A 13990-nucleotide genomic window follows, 5' to 3' on the forward strand; every position below is an offset into this window, starting at 1 on the left:
AATTAAAATATATTTTATTCTAAATTGCAACTATGCAGAAATTGAGGCTGATGTTATCAGGGATGTTTAATTAAAAGATGTAAAGATTTCTCATTACCTGAGTTTTTGATGAATAAAAAACCTTAAGCAAAAAAGTTTTGATCATAAAATTAATCCAGATGCTAGATTGTCTAAAGACACTTTCATCATTGGTTTTAACGAGCTTCATCATATAGTTTTATTCATATAGTAATAGTTTTAATCATATTGTCTATAGCAGTTTTAAAATATATATCCCCAACACTAGAATAACATATAGCAAAGATCACTGCAAAACTAATAGAAAATATTTTGGTCAGCCTGCAAAGAAGTAACTGAATCATATCTTGGACATTTGTGAAACACAAGTTGTTTGCATGGTAGATTTTTAAAGATCATAATAAGTAAGCAATCATGTTTACAGTCTGTAATGGGTAATTCTGGACCTTCATATTCATTATTGCCAAAATAGATGCTTACTGTGTTGATTAATACTATAGGTTTACCCACATAAACCCTTTGCCCTTTGGCAAAGATAGCTGTTCTAAAGAAAAAAGGTAATTTTATAAAGAGTAAATGAGCTGAGATGGCTTAGTTGTAAGTTTAGTTCACAAGGTGCTGCTAATGCAGTGAGATGTGGTGTGCTGAACTGAGCTGTATCGTTTTGGATGTATTGTACCTTGCATAAATCCCTCAGTCTCTGTAGTAATTCAGTGAGTGAATGAGTTTTGTGCAGTCTTTCATAACTACATGTTTTATCATTAATGAATTCTGAGTTTTCTGTGTTAAATTTCGTTTATTGGCATTTCAAATGCTTTTTTTTTTTCTGTTATGTCTCCAAGAAATATAAAAGTATGTAAGCTACAGTAAGTTACCAGACACAGGAAAACTAATTAATTACACAAAATCACCATAATGTTAGAATAGCATTGAAAATTTTCACATAAATATAATTTTAAAAACCCTGAACTTGTTACTAAAAAATCTAGTATGTTTTTGTAGATCAAAATATAAATGATTTTGAGTGGGTTTATGTCATGTGACTGATTTGAAAGTTGAGAAGATGAACACATTAGTTATATTTGCAGGCAACAGTAATTTGAAGTCATGAAAGAGTGACGTAAAGGAAAAAAAATCTGAATAATACTTAAAAATTAAACAGGAAAATGGTTATATGATGTTGAAGCACCATTACAAAAATGTAAAATCTATCAGTTATGCTGTAGTTTCAAACAGACAAAAGCTTTATCCTGCTCTTACCCTGTATATGAATTTCACAATTGAACTAAAGTAGGCGAAAAATGTGTTGGATAGGCGGTAATGACTTTTATCTGGGTGATAGGATTGTCTGAGGATTAAAACAAAGGCTTTGCAAGTAGTGGCAGTAGCATACAAAATAATTTGCACCATCAGGATAATAAAGAAAGAAATAAATCTAACTATGCTAGTTGCTATCAGTCTAACACTGTTCACATAACTAGAGATTTAAAAACAAAATAAAATAAAAAACCAGCCAAATTACTCTTTTTCCCTCCCAAATTTATTCTTTTCCCTCCCCAGATATTTTTTTCCCTCATGAGTTGGTCAATGAAAGCCCAAAAGGTCAGAACAGAAGAGTACAAATGTCAAATGGGAGCATAGCACTTCACCCCACAGTGCTCCCAGTGGGAGTTGGCCATTGGCCTAGCAGTTTAAGATGTGTCTTTGGATGGGGGCGTGGGAGTTGTATCTCTGCTGCTATTTTCCAAAACAGGGTTATGCAGATACCAACTGAGCAGGGGCTGCTGCTCACTCCCCTGGGCTGCAGTGTCTCTGGAGCAGGGTTAGAAGGGACACAGCGCTGCTGCCTGGGTGGCCTGGCAGGGATCCTCCAGCTGGGCACTGCTCCTGTTTGCAGATGCAGAATGGAGCATCACAGAGAAAGGCATTCTGAGACAGCACACTGGGAAGGAAAGAGCAGGTAGGCAAAGGAGAGGAGAAAAAACCCTTGATTTCCACAGGTGTTTTAGCTAAATGTCCTGTATTTCACTTGAGGGAAGTTTGGCAATTGTGTTTTTGAGGTTTGTGTGAATGAGGTCAACAGACTTGTTTGGTAGCCATTGTTGCACTTGTCCTTTTGTAGTTTCTTTTTTATTTGATTACTTTTGCAGATTTGAAAGATAATGCTTTGCATTTCTAAAATTTTCATTAGGTACTTTTAGAAGCTTTTAGAATGATTTTCACATCTAAAAGAACCTATTTTCTTTCAAGGGCAGACAGAGGAAAACCATTTGCCGTTTAATTTGCAATTTTAGCAGTTTTTTCCCCAATGAATCTTCTCTAGATCACTTTGTTAAACTTTGCCAATCAAATCCCTTTGTGCTGATTGCCACAAATTGCTTTTAAGCCTTTCAAAAGAACAAGTAGACATGAAAAATTCAATTTTAACCTCCAGAATCCTAACAGTTTGGATTGACCTTTGAAAGGCTTCTTTTAAGAGTTAACAGTAGGAGGTAGAGACTACTGTGAAACTAAGTGAGCTGTAGGTGATTCAAAAGCAGACTTTATTGGAAATGCCATAATTCTGAGATATGAAAATTATAAAGATGCCTGTGTAGCTGTTAGGCATTTTCTTTGTCTGCCAGTGGTGACACAGCTTTTGCTGTTGGGAAAGGGAAGCATGTACTTACAGGTTCATGCTTTCTTGCCACCAGAAGCTTGGAGATGCTGGACTTCTGTGTGCTGCTGCTTTTCAGTTTCTTCAGGGTGCCCAGAATTTTGATCAATCCAGAAGTGATTCCCATAGTTTCAGCATATTTACTTTAGTGTACATTGCATAACTCTGTTTTGGAAAATACTGCCTGTAGCTGTTTTTTTAATGACTTAGCTTGTAAGTGGAATTGTTGTCTTTTAGTGACAAACTATACAATGTTTGTTGCTTCTTTAGAAAAAAAGGCTGTACAGGAATCCTTCTATTAGCTCTTCCTTTCACTTATGAAAAATGTGGTGAATGAAGCAATGATGGGAATGCGTGCTTTATCATTTACAATATGTAATAGATGGCTTTGTCCTCAGTCATAAGTCTGGCCATTATGTTGCTGCAGTTGATGTGTACCTGAAGCAGCCATTCTATAAATAATTCCACATATTATAATTTCCTTGATATAGGTTTGTGACTTCCATTGATCTTAGTGACATGCATAGTTCAGAATGAGGAAAATCCATATATCATCCCCTCTATATCAAGTGCTTGTAATTCACATCATATTAAAATCCTGTTTATAATGTCTTTGCCACTTCCAAGTCACTTTTTACAGGCATCAGTATTCTTATTTTTCCCTTCACCCATACATGAATGTTTCCTATCATTTGGTGTTAACTCTATTCCAAGAGACAGAGAAGAATAAAACTGATTTATCTGAGTTCTTTGTGTTATCTGTCACATGATCTGTTTCCTTGTCTTTAGAGCTGGCTACTGTTAAGGGAGAATGGACCCTTGTGGGCAGCACATAATGAAGCAGCTCTGTAAAAAAAACAGATTTTTTTTTTTCATTTTAAAGGTTTATTTCTTTTCTGAATCTATTTGGCTTTATTATTTCAGTGATAGGATCCCTTTTGGATGCTGTGGGTAGTGAATAATTTCAGAATCTCCTATCATTGAGCATGTTTCCAACAAAGCCTCAAACTAGTAACAAACAAAGGAAATGACAAATCCACTGTCTATGATGAATCCTCCATGCTGTCAGCCTTATCATCATTCTTAGCAGGGCCCAACACCTGTCATGTATTTCTGACATTGAATACAAAATTTGACTCAATGTGGGACACACTGTTTCCACTTGAAATGGTTAAGGATATTTTAGGGTATTTTATATAAATTGCCTATCAAAAATATGACTGAAGCACAAGTTCAAAGAATGAATGATCTGGACAACAAGTACTGGGCTTTTGATGAGCCAATTATGAAGAAAATATCTCCTTTTTTAAAGAGCTGTTTGAGGACAGCTTTGCTTAAAAATGAGTGAGTTGAGGAGGAGGAATAGATGTAATAGCTCTTTCATCAGGGACTTCCAGGTGTTCTGGGTGTTGAGGTGGACCTTGGCCAGGGAAGAGCCTGTACTAAACACCAGAGCTGTAATTGCCACATGGACTAGGAAGGAGGAGCAAAGGGATGGGGTTAGAGACAGGGATGATCCATGTGCAAATCTTTCTGTGCCTTTCACCCTGTCCCTGTGAGCTTGTGGCAAGAGATGCAGCACATGAGGAGTCACACAGAAGAGGAGGCACAAGTTCTCCTCTAACCTTTTTCCCGGCCCATCTAACCTTCTCCACCTTTTCTTTTTTCATTTAAAAGTATTAGCACAGTGCAAACAAAACTTTAAAAAGGAAAGCCTGACTTCCAGTGTAGATTTTTACATTTATAGAAACTTGGAAACTTAACATCTCTATTTTGAGGTGGAAACTGTAGGTGATTTGCATCACCTGAGGTACTGATAGGAACCTGGGCATTAAGTAACAGCAGGGTCCAGTTTTGATGCATTGAACTGCCATCCATTTTGTTTTCTAAAATTAAATTACTGGTTTGAGGTTTTTTAATAGCCACAGTGTGCAGAGGGAAAGAAAACAAAATGGAGAGAGGTGTAATGAGAGTCAATGCCATTGGACACCTTGCTGGAGCTTTTTAGAATTAAGGTCTAATTCTCACCATCCTTCTGGAAGGAGGAGGATTATAGACAATCATTGTGAGCAAAATATCAAACAGTAGTTGAAAAAGCTTTTATATTAGAAAATCTAAGCTTTTCTACTACAACTTTTGAATTTCACAGAATTTAACTTTACAGTGTATCTTTAAAGCAAGTCTCAGATTTTAAAGACTTAAACCAAGTTAAAAAAATGAAATAAAGGTAACACATGCACACTTTATTTGCACTCTGGAAGGTCCTGAGGTTCAGATGTACTGCATAGACAAACTAGGCAGTATAATTGGCAGTTGTTTTGTAATATAGCCTCGCACTATATGAACCAATTTTATCTGCCTCACTGGGGTCAGATGTTTGAGTTCATGTTTTGCAAGTGAATGTTCTCTAGCTGCATGCAGAAGTTTCATTCTCCTGGACCTCATTTCTCCATCTTCTTCCTAAGTGCTGTTTTCAGACTTCTTTCTGATCAACACCCTAGTCAGAGTCCCAAAAACTCTCTCATGTGATCTTTTTCATCTTCCTCTTTTTTACTACACTTTTGCTTGAATATTTCCCTCCTTTTTCCTCTGCATGTATGGCTGCCTCTTTCTCCTCCTGTTCAGAATTTGGGCTCTGGCCTCAGTCACAGCACAGAGAGAACAGCAGAGCCAGTCCCCTGCCTCATGGTTTTGGCTTCATGTTACAGTAGTCATCCTCTGCAAGGGAAAAGAATAGCAAGGAAAAGCCTTATCCAGCTCCTTCACCTGGCATATGTTGAATCCTCAAAGTATGTACCTGCTGAATTTTAACAAGGCTTTGTTAGGAAGAGATTTGAAAGTCTTGCAGGAGCATGCTCTTGGTAGTTACATCTCTCACATCTTTATTATCTTGGAATATCAAACCCTGTTCTTCAGCATGGGGGTACTAGTAATTCTCTCAAAAAATAGGGGGGGAAAAAGCTGTATTTTTTCTTCTCTAAATGACATTGTAAGTTTGAATTTTGCCATTCAAAATGAGCTAACAATTATGAGTAGACTCTAAATTGAAAGCATTGTGTAGCCTTACTTATAATTACCTTTCCCCTGGAACGTGTAATAATATTCTTGGACCAATCACTTGGGAGGAAAGGGTGTTCAAGGGAAAACACTGAAAACCTTTGCCACTCTTTACAAAGAGTATTTAGGGAAGTGACTCAGTCTACATCGATGTAGCAGGCAGTAAGCAAGAATTCTGAAATAATGCTTTGCTTTTCTATCAGTGCATGAGGGGAAGGTAGAGCCAACAGAAATCTGTATGGTCTCTAAATTTTGACACCAGTGTTTGGGGAGTCAGTCCTTGAAATGCACCTGCTCCTTCTTCAGTGACTACTTAGGGAAGGTGAGCTCTTCAGGAGGACTCAGAACTTGACAGTAAATTTTATATAATAGGAAAGCATACTAATATATCAATTGTAGTATACGGTATTTTATTGTATATTAAAATAAGTTCCTTTTCAGTTGAAAAAGAAAATTTTAGGCAACATTTAGGTTTCAGCTTTGTGACAAGAAACAACCCTTGATTCCCTGTGATCTTTTTACTGAAGGGCCCCTTTTACCTTTGGTTTCAGACTGTGTGTGCCAGAGTTCTCCAAAGAAGAGCTCAGTTAATGGAATTCCAATCTAAAACTTGCCCTACTCTTGAGTATTCACCTCTGATTTGAACTTTTTATTTCTCACTGAGATATTGATGAGGTAAACAATCGGTTAAGTAGCCCAAAGTTGTATTTGTCATATCTTGATCCAAATGAGAGTACAGAGAACTGAGCTTTGTCTTAGCTCTGTGTGAATATTTTAATTATTCAGTATAGACAGTGAGAAATATATGAAATTAATTACCATGTGCACTCTATGGTCACTTAGTTTCTAAAACCAGCCTAATGAAAAAACCTTATCTGATAAATTTGCTTTCCCATTTACTGCCACAGTCTGTGTTTGGATGCTTAATAGCGTAGAAGTTAATTTAAACACTGCATTTGATTAATTACAGAACAAAAACAAAAAAAAACCAAAAAAAAATGAAAAGGAAAAAGCTTCCTAAAAACCTCTTCCAATGGAAAGTGTTTCTGTCACTTTTGCCATACATATATTGCAGGCCCATAGTTCTGGATTTCACCTGTCATGGTTCGACAAATCTAGCATGCAAGTAGTTAGATTATTGTAAAATATTGTTTGGTGTTCACTTTTGAGATTCTTCTACTTGTTTATGGAAAACTTCATTAATTTTCTCATTCATTTAGTGCTTTATTGCTTATTTAGAGCTTCCATGAAAGACTAGGTCTTAGCAGAAATCAACGACCTGATGTATTATAATCACCAGACTGAGTAGTACCAGTTTTCTTCCTGTTATATTTCACTTTAATTCAGATTTCCTGGAAGAGTGTGAGAAAGTCCTGTATGCATGCTTATTATCTGTTGAAAATCCAAGTCCTACAGCTGAATTACCATGGCTTTGGCCATGTTCAGTTAAATCTCAGGAAGAACAACACTGCCAAGTCTAAAATTTAGATAAGAAAGAAGCAGGAAATGAGAGTAAGAGGGCAGTAGCAGCATACAATAGCTAGTTAAAGCTATCAAACATGCAATCTCTTCAAGAAATTATTGGCCTCTAAAACAGTGTTCTTCTCTGAGTAATATAACTTGGACAGGGAGGGCTCATAACTTCCTGTCTGCGGTCCCAGCAACCTACAGACTGTCCAAAGGTTGGAGGGGGCACACAAAGAAGCAGCCAACTGCTCTTCCAAAAAAGGTTGTTTTGTAATAGAAGATTCTGCATTCGTTCAGGAGAAAGATGATGGAGTGTCAGGCCACAGCTCTGGCTGGCTTGTGAAAGAAGCAGGTAACAGACACTTCTAGGTTTATCATTCTCTCATTTTAGACTCCCTTGATCCCTTCATAAACTTAGTTTCTTTTTGTAGGAATACTCCCTGGCTTGGATAATCATCTTTTCTTGTCCAGCACCCTGGTTTCATTTTTTTTTTTTCATAAGTTCCATCCCTTGTGATGCTGTGCTGGCTCAGGGCCAGCCACCATCTCTGGGGACTGGCCTAGTGCTTATTATGTACATCACATGAGAGAATCCAGCATTCAATCTCCATATTATCTTTCTCCATTTTATTATTATTAGTAGTAGTAGTAGTAGTAATAGTATTACTATTATTATCATGCATTCATAAGGCAACCTGGCACATTATGTTATAGAATTGTGCTTTCAAGTAGTTAGGGTCCTATTCAACTTCAGGCACTGGATCTGAAATTTTCTATCTCAGGTTCTTTATTGGATACCAAAATAAAAGGAGAGATGTAATTGCGTGTCATTGTCACGCCAGCCCCCCCCCCCCCCCCCCCCCATTTCATAACCATAATTTGAGGAACTGTCTTCGCTGTATGGGGGTTTTCTATGGGGGTTTTCTCCCTTCAGTCTGCTGCTGTTTTCTTTTTCCAATGAGCATTTCCCTGTTTCTTACTCTCTTGCAGTAACATCTTGGTGTGTGGTATTTTTATAGAAACTCTTTTGACAGTGGCCTTTCTCAGCTCAGCTGAGGGACTTAGTTTTAGTAGTAGTTTCTACTTGTTGCTTTCTGTTGCTTTCTGTGGCAGCTCTGGTTTGGTGAGTGACATTTCATAAGTGTGTCCTTATTACAGCAGCCACTGGTGACCTTTCACTGGAATAGCTGGCAGCAAAAAGTTCTTTCTCAGTGTTTGCCTGCAGTACAAGTTCTGGTAGCTGTTTGCAGTGGAATGACCAGAGGCGTTTCCGTTTGGATTATTTTGTACCTATTATGTATTTCCTACTTTCGTGATGTTATCTGCAGTCAGTTGGAACTAAACCCAGTAATGGAGCTGGCAGTATTATATTGCTATCCCATTCTCTGGATCATCCAGAGACAAAGCTGGGAGATAATTCTGGGAACTTGCATTCTTAATAGCAGAAGTCTCTACTATAATTTGTGTGAATAGGAAGCACATGTTTATAATGAAGTTAATGCAAAGGAAATGTTGGAGTCCTCCCAAAGTGCACAGCCAGCTCCACAGTTGACTCCTAATGCTAGACCAGTTAAAGTGGTTTCTTCAGCCTTGGGACTTGGTGGTGCTGCAGTTATTCTGTGGTTCTAAGCACACCCCTAATGCCAAAATCACTGGCCACTGCTTTGGCTGTGCATCTCCAGTGCTGTTCTTGTGCCCTGGTCTAGGTTTACTTCCCTGCCAGCTTGTCTCCTCTCCTCAGCCTGGATGTTGCCATGTGTGTATTGTCTTCCAGCAGTGGGAAAAGCACCTGGCTTTTCTCCTCTGTTGGAGATGCTCCTAATGCCCCAGGAAGGTGCCAGAGCAAGTTTCTACCACTGCAGAGTCTTTCGATTCCAGGCAAGGCTTAGCCAAGATTTGAAGTCGCTTAGACCAGGGAGATCAGAGCATGGGAAGGGAATCACTGTTCCCTTTCTCTTCTGTTGAAGGATGACATACTTTGGTATATGAACCAGCCTCTTTGTTACATTACTTCTTACTGAGGCAGACAATGCCTCTGCATGTGGTACTCAGGAACTTCACTTATTGTTCTTTGAAATTATTGTGTAGTACATATATAAGAAATCTTCCTTTTCTCCCCTCTCATTCATCATGTGGGTTTCATGACATATCATCAGCTTTAATTTCATGCTACAGCCTCCCCTTGACTGCACATTTCCTTACACTAGTTACACATTGTAATGTTTGAGCCTTCTTATCCCACATTTCAATTTAACTGAACTCAGTCCCTGTGCCCAAAGAGGGAATGCACAGATTGCTGTTCCTTCCCCTCACACCAAGAGCTAGCATGTACCCTTTGCTTCTAGAGAAAGACAGGCTAAAAAGGCATCAGCTAATTATTATCAGCAATAGATCAGTGAGATACACCTGACTTTTAAAAATATATATATTTACTCTTCAGCCCCACTCCAGTCAGCATTTTTCAGATTTGAGGAACTTTAGATTACTAAAACATTGAAAAGTCTAAAGTGTAATCTGATGTCATGTATATTTTATAAAACCCTGTTGTAGGATCATCTCGTTAGTAGTTTGTGTCCCAGGTGAACTGATAGGTCTGATGAAAATATATAATTCCTGTCAAAATAATGGTGGGTTTTATATTTGTTTTGCAAAAATCATTACAAAGTTGGTGATTCTTTAATTTAAATCCCTTTATAACTCCTTCATAACTGTTGACAGCAGAGCACCTACAGAATACAAAGTAATCAGCTCAGAAAGGTTTGCAACTTCCAGCAACCTGCATTGTGGTGGTGTGGTAAGTAGAATATATGAAGGTCCAGAGTAGTTTGTTGTGGAATGTTTTTCATGTTTTTGGTTTTGTTTCTTTTGGGTTTTACCTCATGTAGTTTAACCAAGACTGGCATGGTCTGTTCTAAATTTATTTCTGTTAAATGGCTGCTACACTGAAAGCCTCAGGAAAGCAAATAAAAATGGCTAAACTGGCACTGTGGCAGGGGCATTATTGGTTGGTTTTGAAATGATCAAAGTAGCGTCAGGCAGAGGCAAGCAGCTACAACAATATCTCATTCTCAAAGATCCATTAAATGATTCTGAAAATCCACAAGAGACTGCTTTGATAATATTGGTTATAACCAATTGGTTCAAATATTTATTCCATTTGCACTTTCTGAAGTAAAATGTTTTTTGACTTAAAAAGCTTGTAATTGACAAGCAAAGGGTGAGAGAAAGAAATACACTTGCTTCTCTTTCAATTTTAAAGTGTGAGAAAACTAGTATAGAGGTGCCAAGTCCCTTATGACCTCATAGTCCTTCCTTTGTTTGAAATTAAATTTGAATCTACTTTTTCTTTTAAAGGGCCTCTTCTCACAGACTGTTTTGCTTTAAATAAGAGTCCTGTTGCTGTATTTGAATGTGCAGTAGCAAAGCTTGTAAATGTTCATTCCCTTACTGACATTCACTATTCTGCATGTTACTAATTCTCTTTTCACATCCTTTTTGCTACTTGGGGTCATGCTGACATAGCAAATGCAGCAATGCTGACTGCACAATTCAAGGCCCTCTGCCTTCTGGACATTGCTGAACTGGTGTGTAAGCATCTGAGTGTTGATGGATAGTCTTCCCTCAACATGATCCTGAATAAAGTTCTCTTTTGCTTTCCTGCTGTGTGGTCACCTCAGGGAGAAAGCTGCTCCCTATGTCACCTTTCTCTATAAAAATGTGCTGCCACAGTGGTATTATCAGCAAATTTGTAGACAATCACTTTAAACTTAGTTTGACATTCATTTGCCATGTGAAGAGGCTTTTCGAATTTATTTTTAAAGTAAGTTGGCATATATCAGACCACTATGATGCTGTTTATTTTCTCTCTTGTGCCGTGGAAGCAGCCCAAGATGTGCTGCCAGGCAGAGGCATTTTGCTTTTGCTTCTGTAGGATTGTTTTTCCCCCATTAAGTTGCACTGCTGCATTCTGTAAATACTGTCGTGCTCTTGCAGCAGCTCACATCCTTCTGCTCTTTCTCGGAGGGAAAAGTACAGTACTTCATAGAATCATGGAATGGCTTGAGTTAGAAAGGACCTTAACAATCACTTCATTCCAATCCCCTGCCATGGGTGGGGACATCTTCCACTAGACCAGGTTGCTCCAAGCCCCATCCAGCCTGGCCTTGAACACTTCCAGGGATGAAGTATCCACAATTCCGTTAAGCCCTTAGTGTGAATACAGCCTTATGTTTCATGCTGTCTTTGCTCTGCAGAAGAATTAGAATACTGTGTTGTGACTGTGGTTATTGTCTGTCTGACTATGATTTGCTCAATTTCAATCTAGTAGAGCAAAATTCAGTAAAATATTTTCCGGCTAAAGGGGATTGAAATCACCTTTTGGTGATGCTTGACAAGGCAACACTGCATACATCAAAGCTTTGCTTCCCAAGTATGCTGGTCTGTGTTACAGTGCATATAATATGCACACACACATAATTATATGCAAATATAGAAATGTAGGAATTGATACATTTTAGTTTGTCACAGTGGTGATTAATTACATGACATAATGAAGCAAATTATTTTAAATTGCTTACAAACTTTGCAAATATTTTTCCAAGACAGGAAACTGGTTTTAGAGTACTTTATTTCTGCATCACTGTGGTTTCTGATTGGCAATTAAAAGGTAATTAAAACACTTGAGACTTCCATGTCCGGTGTTGACCTGGTTTTGTCCTGTGATTTCTGGTATTATCTTCATGTGATAATCCTTGTTTGTAGATGAAGATTTTGGTGGGATAGAAGCTCTAGGAAAGTATGGTTATTTCATACGATGTGATCAAGCTCTTGTTTTTGGTTTTCAGAGAAACTTGAGTGCTGGTTTTTCAAATCAGACATATTTTCTTACTTTTACACCAAGGGTATTCACTGGCAAGACAGTGCTGAGCACTGTAGTGTAGAAAAGTATTTGTAGGCTTAGCTGACTTCTTAAAAATCTTTTTGTGACAGATGCATCTCAGATTTTATGTTTTCTATCCCAAAGGCAATCTTTCTTCCTGCTGTCACAAAGCATCTTCTTTGGTACAGCACACAGGGATAACAAAACTCATTTCAGTCTTAATTTCAATATAAAAAACTCGCAATGAGGTGGTAATGAACTTGAACTCAGTACAGATTACCTCCTGCATGCTTACATAGATGTTCAAACACAAAACAGATATTTTCAAGACATGGTTCTGTTCTGAGAGTGTTTCTCTCTTGAGCAGATTAAACCCTGAAATTTTCTGCTTTGTTTGTTGTTACAGTTAATACAGTAACACCATTTGGAGTTCCACCTTCTAGGTTTGAATTAGATCTACATAAATACATACCCAAAAGAAAAAATTATCATCATGATTATCAGGATGAGATCATTTTAGCAAATAACGAGTTGGTAAGATAGAGACTGATCCTCTGAAACAGAGAATTATCAGACCAATGAAAACCATTTGAAAAGCAAAACTCAAACATGTTTCATAGTCCCAGCTGTGCAGTCCAGTGAGTACTGTGCTGATAACAGCCACCATCTTCCTCAAGTGCTTTGAATTTTGACGTGTTTGTTTTTTCCAACATACTGGCTTGTGCCCCATACACTTACTACACTCATGGATAAAAAGCCAAATAATAATAATTTTTATTTTCTCTGAACTAAAACTGTAGTAGCTCTAGCAAAGTCAAAAGAATGACACCAGCAAACACTGGCTAGAAATTTGCTGTCGGAGGTCTCTGGTGAGCCTTGTTCCATGCCCTGCTCTAAGCAGCTTCAGCAGCTGTATGCCAAGTAGGGAAGAGAATGCAGATCTTTATGATGCTGTCATCAGTCCTTTCTGGCCAGTTTGCTCTCCACTAACAGTCCCTACCAACTGTTAAATTAAAAAGGAACTTCTCCCCATGCATTCAGCTTTTCAGGCACAGATGAGATATCTGTTCTCCCCAAATGTGGCTCTCTGTGGTGAGCACTTCACTGATCTCTGTGCTAATGTGTAGCCCAATGAAATAATGGGTCCACACTGGGTTAAGGAAAGTCTAAAGACCTTTTTTCAGACAGCCCACCTGGTATTTACTGGTGGGCTGTTTTATGCAAATATTACAGCTTCATTATTATTGCACCACAAAATGCATTAGGCATCCAATTTTCTTTGTAAATGAAACAATGTATTACTTGAATAGCTACTTTTTAAGCTCTCTGCAACTTAAACCACAGATGTTAAAAACTATTGGAATTAAATGAACCCCCTCTGAGTTGTAATCCTTGAGTAGACTATGAGGGTTTTTTAATTATAAGGTTTATTAAATGAAATATATACTATAATGGAGTGCAAAAAGTCAAATGATCTTATATGGCAAAAATAAAAACTTGAAGCTCGCTATATATACTCCATTGGGTATGGAATGCCAAAAGAGAAATAAAAGACATTTAATCTTGTTGCAAAGCCTAATGTTCTGTACCACATCATAATGTAGCCCAAAACAGACAATTGCTGCCTCATAAATCTCTTGGTTTTTCTTGTATTCACACTGCAGACAAAAATCAAGTCTGACCTTCAAAAATACTCTGTTGTCAAGTGAGCTTGAAAGTTTACGTTGTTATCCATCATGTTTGACTATGTTTATGGTGCTGGAGATAAAATCTGAGGCTTGTGAGGTTCATTTTTTAGGTGATGCAGTGGCAGTGCAAGTATGGGCTGGAGATTATAAAGCTCTTTGAAGATGAGAGGGGAAAAGCATTTTGCAATTGGCATTGGAGAAGTTATTTCCAAAGACCATTGAATT

The 13990-nt window shown here is 37.8% G+C and overlaps 2 protein-coding genes across 3 annotated transcripts in view; one reads left to right on the forward strand and one right to left on the reverse strand.

Moving 5' to 3' along the window:
* SCOC (short coiled-coil protein) overlaps positions 1–13990 on the reverse strand; it is a 702416-nt gene that overhangs the window by 195861 nt on the left and 492565 nt on the right. The gene's annotated exons all lie outside the window — the stretch shown is intronic.
* Positions 1–13990, forward strand: part of INPP4B (inositol polyphosphate-4-phosphatase type II B) — a 187258-nt gene that overhangs the window by 154793 nt on the left and 18475 nt on the right. The window lies entirely within an intron of this gene.

The sequence above is a fragment of the Passer montanus genome, unplaced genomic scaffold, assembly GCF_014805655.1.
Source record: "Passer montanus isolate IOZ18808 unplaced genomic scaffold, ASM1480565v1 scaffold95, whole genome shotgun sequence".
Classification (NCBI taxonomy): domain Eukaryota; kingdom Metazoa; phylum Chordata; class Aves; order Passeriformes; family Passeridae; genus Passer; species Passer montanus.